Source organism: Amborella trichopoda, chromosome 1 (genome assembly GCF_054954075.1).
Source record: "Amborella trichopoda isolate Santa Cruz 75 chromosome 1, AtrichopodaSantaCruz75HAP2 v2.0, whole genome shotgun sequence".
Taxonomy (NCBI): domain Eukaryota; kingdom Viridiplantae; phylum Streptophyta; class Magnoliopsida; order Amborellales; family Amborellaceae; genus Amborella; species Amborella trichopoda.
In genome coordinates, this window is record NC_142336.1 from 10,018,997 (window position 1) to 10,030,998 (window position 12,002).

Consider the following 12,002-nt stretch of genomic DNA (forward strand, 5'->3'; position numbering starts at 1 on the left):
AAAAGCTTTAAAAAGGGAATAACAGAAAGCAACACAAAAGCTTTACAAAGAGAGAGGAACAAAGAAACAAAAAAAACTCTACAAAGGGACAGTCTTTTAAAACTTAGTTTTTCTTATTGTTTGAATGTTATGTATATTAATATTTTTACATTAAAACTAAAAAAAAAGAAAAAAATACTAAGGCTAAATAGTAAAAAAATAGATCCATATTCATCCCTCTGCTCCTTTCAAACCCACAAAAATGATGAATTTGCTCCCTAAAAAATCAGTACCATACGTAAACTTCAAAAAGCTTTAAAAAGGGAGCAAGAGAGAGAAGCATAAAACGCTTTACAATCTTGGTGGTGAAATTTTACATCTCATTATGAGAATTAAACAAGAATTAAAAAGTCATAATGGCTATGTTTTCAATTTTCATGGAAACCAAATTATATTCACCATCAAAAATTGAAAAAAAAAAAAAAAGAACAATAAACAACAATTACACAATCAAAATGGTTATGGTTTTAATTTTCATGGATACCAAATTATATACACCATAAAAAAAAGAAACAATAAACAACAATTAAATAATCAAAATGGTTATGATTTTAATTTTCATGGAAACCAAATTATATTCCCCATCAAAAATTAAAAAGAAAAAGAAAAAAGAAGGCATTTCCTAGGGTAATAGATCCATGTTCATCCCTCTACTCCGTCAAAACCCACAAAAATCTCCAAAGAATACGAAAGGCAAGAACCACAAAATTTTTGTTCATTTGATTTTCGATTCTCCAAAACAAAAAAAACAAAATGGACAAAAGAACAAGGAAAATAAAAATTTTTAGATACTCTAAGAACCATAGTAAGAACCCAATTAACATAAAAAAATATAAGTTTCTTAGTTAGCTAAATCCATTGACCTTTTACCTTTTGACAGAAAATATGCAGTGAGAACATACCTATGAGTAATGAGAGAGAAATTATTAGAAAAATAGAAAAATACAGAGATAAGATTTACATGGTTCGGCAATGGCCTACATGCACGATGGGCACTGTATCCTTTATTCTATCATAGATAAGTATAAGACTCAAGACATATAATTTATAAAAGGAGGGAGCATTAGTTACATCCCACAAAAGTCTATCATGCCCCGTGATATATGTTAACCTCTTAAAGATAAAAACCACTAACACGGAAACCGTTGTAGAATAGGTTGCTAATGAGGTGGCAACGCGTTTTCAACACACCCCCTCAAGTTGGTGCGATGATATCGATAGAGCCCAACTTGGAAAGAATTTGCTGGAACCTTGACTTTGAGACTGCCTTTGTGAATATGTCGGTGAGTTGATCTTCACTTCGAATATAACTGGTGCTGATTATTTTATCTTGAACTTTTTCAGTACAAAATGACAATCAACTTCAATATGTTTGGATCTCTCATGAAAAACAGGATTAGCAGCAATATGAATAGCAGAACGACTATTACAAGACATTTTAATTGGTTCTTTAGTTTTAAATCCCACGTCTTGAAGAAGAAGCTTTCTCCATATAATTTCACTAGTTCCAGATGACATAACTCGATATTTAGATTCCGCAATCTGGCAATCGCAAACTACTTTTTACTTTTCAAAGTAACAAGATTGCCTCTAACCATCATACAATAGCCTGTTGTAGACCTTCTATCATCTTGATTTCTAGCCCAATCTGCATCAATATAGCCCATAATATTGACATGTGAATTATTTTTCATCCAAATTCCTCTTTCAGAAAAACCTTTCAAATGTTTTAGAATTCTTTCAACGACTTCAAGGTGATTTATTCTAGAAGCATACATAGATTGGCTTACAACCTATACAACGTGATATATCAGAACGAGTTATAGTAAGATATATTAATCTGCCTACTAATATTTGATATCTTCCAATATCCTCAAGGGATTATTCATCAGAAGAGTTAATCTTACTATTTATCTCCAAGGGAGTTTCAATTGGTTTTGCTCCTAATTTCCAGTTTCTTATAATAGGTCCAAGACATACTTTCGCTGTGATAAAAATATTCTTTTTTTAGAAAAGCCAACTTCAATCCCTAGGAAATATTTCAATTTTTCTAGATCCTTAATATTAATTTTTTATGTGAAAGTAAGCCTTTAAGTTCGAAATACCTTCTTCATCACTTCCCGTGATAACAATATCATCAACATAAATCAATACAATAATAACTCCCTTCAAGTTTCTCCTTACAAACATGGAGGAGTCTGCGGAACTTCTCTTAAATCCTACTTTAAAGAGAGCATCACTCAACTTAGCATACCAAGCCCGGAGAGATTGTTTTAATCTATATAAAACTCTTTTTAATTTGCATACAATTCCAGGCTTTCCTTCCATGAGATGTCCTGGAGGAAGATTTATGTAGACATCTTCTTCTAGAACCTCATGTAGGAAGGCATTTTTAACATCCATTTGATAAAGATTCCAACCATAGTGGCAACAAATATAAGAATTCGAACGGTTCCCATTTTGGCAATTCGAACGGTTTCTATTTTGGCAATAGGAGCGAAAGTCTCTTTATAGTCAATCCCATAAGTTTGGGTGGATCCTTTAGCAACCAACCTTGCTTTGTATCGTTCAATTGACCCATCACTATTATACTTGATCTTGTAGACCTAATTACATCCAACAGGTGTTTTCCAATTGGCAATTGGACAATATTCCATTGTGATTTTTGTCCAAAGCAATAGTTCTTCTTTCATGGGCTTCTTCCACACAGGTTGGGAATGAGCATCATGAAAAGATGTGGGCTCAATTTTTTCAAAAATTCTTTAAAGAAAAGCATAATATGATTGGGATACATTGGAATAAGATAAATAGTTTTGAATGGGATAAAAACCAACATGATAAGTAAAAAAGTCTTTCAGATATGTAGGAGGATGAGAAACACGATCAGACCTGCATAAAGATGAAAAACTAGGAGAGTGAATAACATCAGGAGACAGGGCCACGGGTTCTTCTTGTTCTTATTCACCTGATTCTCCATGTTCTTCAATGAGGTCCCTTTCAACATTATTTTGGTAGTTTTCCTAATCTTTTGGATGATTTGTGTGTTTCCGCCATTTATTATAAGAAACATTCCAGAATACTCCCCCTGATTTCTTTTTTCAGAATGGCTAGAATTTTGGAAAAAGAAATCATTTTCATTGAATATTACATCCCGAGAGATATAAAATTTCTTATTTTTGAAATCATAACATTTATATCCCTTTTTTGTTGAGGAGTACCCCATGAAAATACATTTAATAGCCCGAGGGTCCAATTTATCTCTTCCTTGAGAATTATTGTGAACAAAGCAAACGCATCCAAATATACGTAAATGAGATAAATCACTTTTCTTTCCCTTTAGAATTTCAATAGGAGACTTATTCCCAGGGACCTTGCTTGGTAGTCTATTAATCAAATAACAGACAATAAGGATAGCTTCAGACCAAAAAATTTAGGGACATTTTTTTTTAACATAATGGATCGAACAACTTCAACAAGTGTCTATTTTTTCTTTCAGACACCCCATTCTGTTGGGGAGTAGAGACACAAGATGTTTGATGTATAATGCCTTGATCTATATGATATTCAGAAAAAATTTTATTTGTATATTCAGATCCATTATCTAAACGTAGAATTTTGATCTTGGTATTGTATTGGATTTTAACTAGATTTGAAAATTCTTTAAATTTTTCAAAGACTTCACTCTTGTATTTAAACAAATATATCCAGGTCATCTAGAGAAATCATCAATAAAAAGCAGAAAATAACTCAGTCCATTAAAGGGACTCAATCGGAGCAGGTCCCCACACATCAGAATGAATCAAGTCAAAAAGTTTCTCATCCTTATTCCCTGCAGACTGAAAGGGAAGTCCCGACTGCTTTGAAAAATGACACACATCACAATTATAAGAGTCAATGGATAATTCAGGTTTTAAATAAAGTAAAGATTTATTGACAGGATGACCAAGTCTGGAATGCCAAATCTTGCTCAGCTCTCTACTATTGGCAATAGCTTTATTCTTCTGATCAATATAATAAAGTCCTCAAGACAACTTCACCAATCATCTTTCTCGTGACCGGATCTTGAAAGGAAACAGTAGAAGGAGAAAAAATAACATTGCAGTTCAAGCTTTGAGTTAGTTTACTGATGGAAAGGAGGTTTGAAGGGAATGAAGGCATAAAGAGAACATCGAAATTGGCATTTTTTGAAAGAAACTTAGTTCTACCTATTCCTTTATGAGTGAACCATTTGCAATTGATACATGGGCTTTATCAAACACATCTTGATAAACAGTCAAATAATTCTTATTTCCAATCATATGATTTGTAGCTCCTGAATCAATAATCCAACTATCATTACTAGAGGGAAAAAAAGATTGGAGAGCGTAATTTTTACCTAACTCACGAGGAAGATCATGTGTGGAAGAAGAGCCATTTTTTGAAAAATGTTGAAAGCATTGAGCCAATTTATTCATAGAAATCTGAGTATCGGGAGTCTGAGCAAATAAATGATTACCCATTCTATTTCTATTGGGTCTTCGGTGGGGTAACTTTTCCTAACATCTATGAGCCAAATGACCAATTCCTTTACAGTGATCACAACGTAGAGGAGGTCTATTACCACGACCCCTAACTCCACCATATCCTCTTTTTTCAAACACATTATTAATATTATTATTTTTTGTAGTATTTTCTTTAGCAACAACAAAATTTTTTTCACTTATTGCAGATTCAGACTTTGTTTCAACATTGATAACCTTTTTCTGGGTTTCTTCCCGATGAATAGTAGAACAAGCATTTGTAAATGTTGGGAGTTCAGTAGTCATGACTTCTATGGTTCTCATACTCAGGTTTCAAACCAGCAAGGAATAAAAAAATTTTGTCGTGTTCAACACGCTTTTGAATGGTCTTTAGGTTAGTTGTTATGGGTGAATAAGGAATTAATTCATCCCATAATGTTTTGAATAGAGCAAGATATTCGGTAGTAGTTTTATCTCTTTATTTGAGTTTTAGAAATTTCTTACTTTAACTCATAAACATGAGAAAGATTATTTTCTTTCCCATACATTTCTTTTATCGAATCGGCAGTATCTGTCGAAGTAATGATCTCGGCCACTTTTGGTTCCATGGAATTTAAAATCCAAGACATGACCTTGTGGTCATTAGATTGCCAAGCTTCATATAGGAGATCTCAATAGCACGAGCTATTTTCTTTCCATTGATGTGTCCTAACTTGGATCGCCCGCTCAAAGAGAGCGAGACAGCTTTTGACCAACTTAAATAATTGAGTCTGTTCAAATGGATACTAGTTAATTTATTGCTAGTATTGAACTCTTTTTCATGGATAATAGTTTTAAGCTCAGAATTCTTGGTCATAGTCACAATATTTTCCATGATGTAAATAACTGAACCAAAAAAATATATTACTGAACAAAAAATAAGAAGACCAATTCCAAAAAAAGGCTGACAATCGATGGAAGAAACAACCTCAACCTCCTTGAAATAATATGGTCTTAAGGACCACCTCTTCACCTTTTTTGTAAAAGGAAAAAAAAAATTTACTTCATAGTGACAGGCATCCTTAGGCCTTCGTTTGAACCACGAAGAAGAGGGTCTGAGACAAAGCGAGAGCAAAAGCCTTATCCGAGACTAGACTTCTAGTCTATGGCTTGAGTCAGTTCCAAGACCCCTTCAATAGAGGCTCAAGCCCTAAACAAGACTTTGGGAATCTTGCCTTTCAATGGGGACAACTCAATTTGCACCAACCAAGTCTTATTTAGGTTGAGAGGGTTCCACCACAACGGGAATTTAGCTCGCCAAAGCACAAACCCGCCGATCGATTCACCGGTCGTAATGTCCAACAGTAGCAGATAGGGCATCACAGACTTCACAAGAAGGCTAAAGAGAGACAGAGAGTTGTAGGCGAGATTGGTAAAATGGACGTCGGATTTCTGTTCAGATCCAACGGAGTTGCTAGAGGATTTGGCCAGAATTAGAAGGTATTGGGGTCAATGATGTTCACCATAGATCTGATGATCAAGATGAATCGGCGGACCAATGGGGCTCTCAATCTCTGATTTTCCTGCAGTGAAAGCAACAATAACTAGATGGGAAGAGATACGTGTAGAAGGCCTCTTTGATTTCGGGAAGAATGGCTCCTTGAGATGGGTCGGCTTCACCTCAACTTTTATTCTCTCTCTAAACCCAAGAAGAAATCTATGATTTGGGTTAGTTGGTTTTGGTAAAAGGTGGTGAAAGAAGCAGAGAAAATCCATAGACAAAAGAGAAAAAAAAAAAGAAGAAGAAGCATAAACTGTCTTGGTTCTGGAAGCTCTAACTTGTCTTGTATATGAAGTATGGACCACTTTAGCTAGTTAAGGGATGGTTTTTTCTCCAGTTACAAACTCTCAGAAGAGAAGAATTGTCAAAAAAAAAACTCAAATCGGGGAAGAGAAAAAAGGAGCAGAGGCTTCTGGCTTCTTTTGTGCCTTAGGGGCCTTGGGCTTCTTTGACGAGAGAAGGTTGAGCAAATAAACCCGAGGTGGCCTAGGGCTTGCTTCATGCAATGAGTAATAATAAAGTGAGGTGGCAGACGAACAAGAAGGACACGCCGAGAGATGGGTTACGGGAGAAAGAAGGTCCAGTGGATTCTTTTCTGCAGCAGATCAATGGGGTATTGGGGGTCTTAGAAAGAGAGAGAATATGACAGATTGTATAGGGGAAATGAGATTGGGTTTGGCCAGCCCGAACCCAGTAGTAAAGTTGACCAGAAGGAATTTTCTAGAGGAGATCAAATGCCCATAAGATTTCTGCTCTGATACCATATTAGAAAAATAAAAAAACAAAAAGACAAGATTTACGTGGTTCGGCAATGGCCTACGTCCACGGTAAGCACTGTATCCTTTATTCTCTCATAGATAAGTACAACACTCAAGGCATATAATTTAATTAAGGAGGGAGCAACAGTTACATCCCATAAAAGTCTATCATATCCCGTGATATATATTAACCTCTCAAAGCTAAAAACCACCAACATGGAAACCGTGGTATAATAGGTTGGCAATGAGGTTGTAACGCATTTTTAATAGAAAGCGAGATAGTTATTGCGGCTACTGCTCTCCTCTCTTCCTCTTCCTCTCATATTTTTTAGAAAGAGAAAGCAAGATAATTGTTGCTGCTACTGCTCTCCTCTCTTCCTCTTTCTCTCGTTTTTGCTCTCTTCCTCTTCTTCTCTTTTTTCGTAGAGAGAGCGAGATAGTTATTGTTGCTGTTGCTCTCCTCTCTTCCTCTTCCTCTTGTTTTTGCTAGACAGAGAGCAAGATAGGGGTTGTGTGGTTTCTGCTCTCCTCTCTTCCTCTTCCTCTTGTTTTTGCCAGAGAGAGAAATCAATAGAGGGTTAGGGTTTGCTGCGGGTGAGGAATGCAAGGTTAGAGAGAGATAATGAGATTGGAAAGAGCGTAAGTATAGGTGGGATGGGTAAGAGAAGGGCAACGGTTGAGAGCCAGTTTTTAAATTTACATCTAATTTTGTAACATTGGGACAAGTGTTATCCAACCGTTCCTTTATACCTGACAGTTGGAAGGTAACAATCACATATTTTTTCTACGTGGATGGGGTCACATAGAAACATTCATTTTTTTGGAAATACTCATGTAATTCTAAAGTGGAGAGCAAAGAAATCCTCTTAAGTAGGTCTTTTACACGAGGGAATAGTGGTACAATGTGCTCTCACAAGTTAGCGATATAATCTAGAAATTACTTGGATATTTTCTTCTTTTGTTTTCCTGATTTTGTGAGAAAGATACTTTACAAAAACTTATACAAAAAATATAATCGTTTTCGTGGTGATAGCATCTGCACACCTTAGTCACCATATTATGGATTTCATTTCCGCTGACACCACTCCACTAACACTTAAAAATAAACATTAACTTCTAAACTATTTGAAAAAAGAATATTGTTTCATGCGGGCTGGACCGCATTTTCTACATACGCGGTCTAGAAATTGTAAAGCATCCATCTTAAAAATGGATGCAAACAGGTGTTCCATCCAAAAACAATGGAAACTAACGGTCCAAATGTTTTTTATTAGAATTATTATTTCTAGTTTTAAAAATTTATTTACTTTTTCATATTCATGATCTCCATGTTATATTACATGTCCTTAAAAATTAAGGCTTAAAATCCATTTCAAAAATAGATTATTAAGAAGCCCGCATTTCTACTTATGCGGGCTTAGCTTTGTAAAAACCGGGTCCTTTGAAAAACCGGGTAGGGGCCTATCTTCTCCATTGAATTACCCCAAAAAAAACGAAGCGATTTTTTTTAAAAAAAACGGTGGTATGAAAAAGATTTCAAAATGGACACTTTTATTAATTCGCCATCAGTAATATATAGATTAGCTGATGGTAGGGTGGTTGTGTTGTTGGACTGGTATCAAAAGATTTTCAATGATATATGGATAGCAAGAGACCAACAAATTCTTGTAAACAAAAAGAAAAGGACCAACATAAGATATTAATAAGGTATAGAGTACTAGAAAAAACTTTAGGTAAGAAAGCAAGATAGCTCTTCGTATGGGAAATGGAAGGGGTCGTTGTGGTAGCACTTCACACTCTAGTTACCCGGTTGTGATTTCTACTCTCACGGACACCACTTCACTAACATTTTAAAAAAATTAACTCCTATACTATTTGAAAAAATGGGTAAGGACCTGTCATCCTCACTCAATTACCCCAAAAAAAAAAGATAAAAAAAATAACAAACAAGATAGCAAATACTTATGTAGTCGCAACCAGCGAAAACGAATCGGTTAGGCAAACCAATTTCCAAGAAATTGGTTTGGATTGGTGAATCGACCATTCAATCAATTATCTAAGAACTTACTCTCCCCGTTCCCTAAAAGAACCATGCGAGTAGGCCAGGCCCGGACCGATTACCAAATTCTAACCGGAACCAGTTTATCTAGTACTGACTCAACAGATTTTTAGTTGCAACAAAAGAGGGAAGCAAGTAAAGTTTTTGATGGGTCACCTCCCATAACCATCTTTAAGTACAATAATAGTTTCTTAATGACGACTTTTTGAACATTACGATACTTCCTTTCAATTTTTTTTTTTAATGTCACATCTTTCAAAATATTTAAACACAGGTAGTTTATAAAAGAAAAAAGAGTTAGATAACACCATAAGTTGTAGAATTAAGGTGCATAAAAAATTCATTGGAAACTGCTATTTTGACTTAGAAAACCATCTAACTGATCACTTTGACATCAAAATGTATGGATAGAATAAAAAATAAAAATAAAATTTTAAATACAAAAAATAGTAAATCTTGCAACACTTTATTTGGAACGGCCATTTTCAAGATTTTTATACGTTTATAGATCTATTGATTTGAACTATTTTTGAAATTCAAAATTTTATAATTAGGGATGAAAATAGATTCTTGGGCCCTTCTAAAAGTTTTCTGACAAGAAAATTGCATCTTATGAGAATGTTTGGAGGTATGCCTTACTTTGATAGCTTAAGGTTGCAACCATATACCATGGAAGTAAGGTGCACGTAAAAAAGTCCAACAAAACATATTGTCTTAACTTTCTATTTTCAAATTTCAAGTGCTTATAGATTTACTTGATCTATACTAAATTTAAGTAGTGACCTAAATGAAATATGAAAATATGGTATGTTACGTATATATTAAAAAATTACTAATAAGGTTGGTCAACATGACCATTTTTTCTTCCAAAATTGTATTGATCCGAGGATTCCATCTTCCTATTGAACTTTAATTTTTTTGGTTTTTTATTTTTTTAGCAAGGTGCTACCCTAAGTTTTAGGGGCACTGCCCAAGCGGTGTGGGGTCAAATCCTCAGAGTGATCTTCTCATTTAACTAGAAAAAAAAATGCTGCTCATTTAGTTAGAAAAAAAAAAGCGGTCCAAAAATTCGGAGCTCGGACTGATCTTCTCATTTAGTTATGGAAAAAAACTGTGGTCCAATAATTGTTATTGTTTGAAAAAAAGTCGATCTGAGAAATTGAACCTCGGACCGCACTCTGATCGCATTTGATCACATTTAAACGGCAAAACCCTATTTTATTTTTGTTTTCTCTCTCTCTCTCAAGTTCTCAACCCTATTTTGATACAGTATATATTTATTCGTCGACCACTTTCTCGCTCTAAAACGAAACTAAAATCAGGCAAAAGTTTATATAGAGCCGAGGCTCTAAAAAATTAAATTTGAGCCTACTTAAAAAATTTAACTAGAAGAGGTTGTTTTTATGGTCAAATATCCTCAAATTGATCATCTCGCTATCAAGATGCATGAACATCAGAAAAAAATGGATTTCAAAATTTGAAAATAGTGTATTTTGTAACGGATTTTTGGACCGTCAATTTTAAAAATTTTCAAGTTTTCATGGATCTGTCTATATATGCTATTTTTGAAGCTTTAAATTTTATAAATAAAAATGAAAACATATTTTAAAGACATCATAAAAAAATTTAGTATTGAAACCACATTTCTCGACATTATTTGAAGGTAAGCTCTAATTTTGATTGTTTAGAGCCAAGGTTTTATACAAACCGCACCCAATACAAAACCATGCTTTCCTCCGCCAAACGAATTTAAATAAAGAAATGAGTTATATCGGATTACAGCCAAAGCTTAAGGCTCTCCACCTAATTGCATACAAAATCAAGTCGTGGCCATTTTTGATAATCTTAGTGAATAGGGCTCAGGAAATGAAAATGCTTCCCCCGTGATTTCCCTCAAAATGGTGAAATCCATTTTATGCCTGGAGGACTGCGAAATATATTACGGGGCTTGACGGGTAAAATTTCTCTCTCTTATTCATGATTTTTGGGTATTTGCTGTTGCACATTTTGTGATTGTATTTAGGGTTTTTTGGTACGATTTTCATTACAATAAGCTTTCATGTTTTCATATTTTTTGGTGGTCTTTTGATGCTCTGCTAATTCATGGTTAAAGCTTATATATCAAGGCAATAGATGGTTTAAAGGAGGTTGGGGCGATATGGCTGGAGAGTGATGGTTTGCTATGCCATTAAATTTAACTTTTTGAATAATAATAAAAAAAAAGTGTTTCAAAATAATTTTTATAATTTTTATTTTTAAACTTTTATTACTAATTTATTTATGTAGGATGTCCACCCTTTTTTGTTTCATTTGGTAGTTTTACCACCTCTTACGTGGCTTTTAAACCCTAAACCCCCCTTCTCTTGTTTTATAGGTCCGGTTTGTATACTTCTAAACAATCAAATTAGAGCCTACTTTCAAATAGTATAAAAAAATGTAGTTTCAATACTGAAAACATTTGTGATAGCTTTAAAATATATTTTTATTTTTATTTATAAAGTTTAAAGTTCCAAAAATAGTGTAGATCAATAGATCTATGAATAACTTGAAAAATCTTGAAAATTGGTGATCCAAAAATGTTTTATAAAATACATTATTTCTAAAACTTGAAATCCATTTTTTTTTTTTCTCCATACATCTTGATGTTGAGATGATCAATTTAAAAATATTTTAACATCAAAACAACCACTTCTAATGAAATTTTTGAGATAGGCTTGATTGTTTAGAGCCACGGCTCAATATAAATTTTTCCCTGTTTTATTGACTTCTCCTCGTGAGGTGTTTCAGTTTGCTCTGTCGTTTTAAAACGTACACTCTCATTCTCTCTCTTAAGAAGGAGCTTCTTGTTGATAATACGAGCGCTCTCTCATCGATAACAGGAGAGTAGGTTTACTCTCCCTCCCCCTCTAAGTTAGCTGGCTCTCTCACTAAATTTTTTTGACAGAAGCGATGAACATTTTTTTTTTCAGAGCTGGATAACTATTTCATGGCATTATGAAGTAAACGACAAATTTTGTTTAATGTATGGTTCTCGCTCTCTGATGCATGACTTTCCTGTCATCTACTGAGTTTTTAAACATAATATATTTTTTATACAAAATTATTTC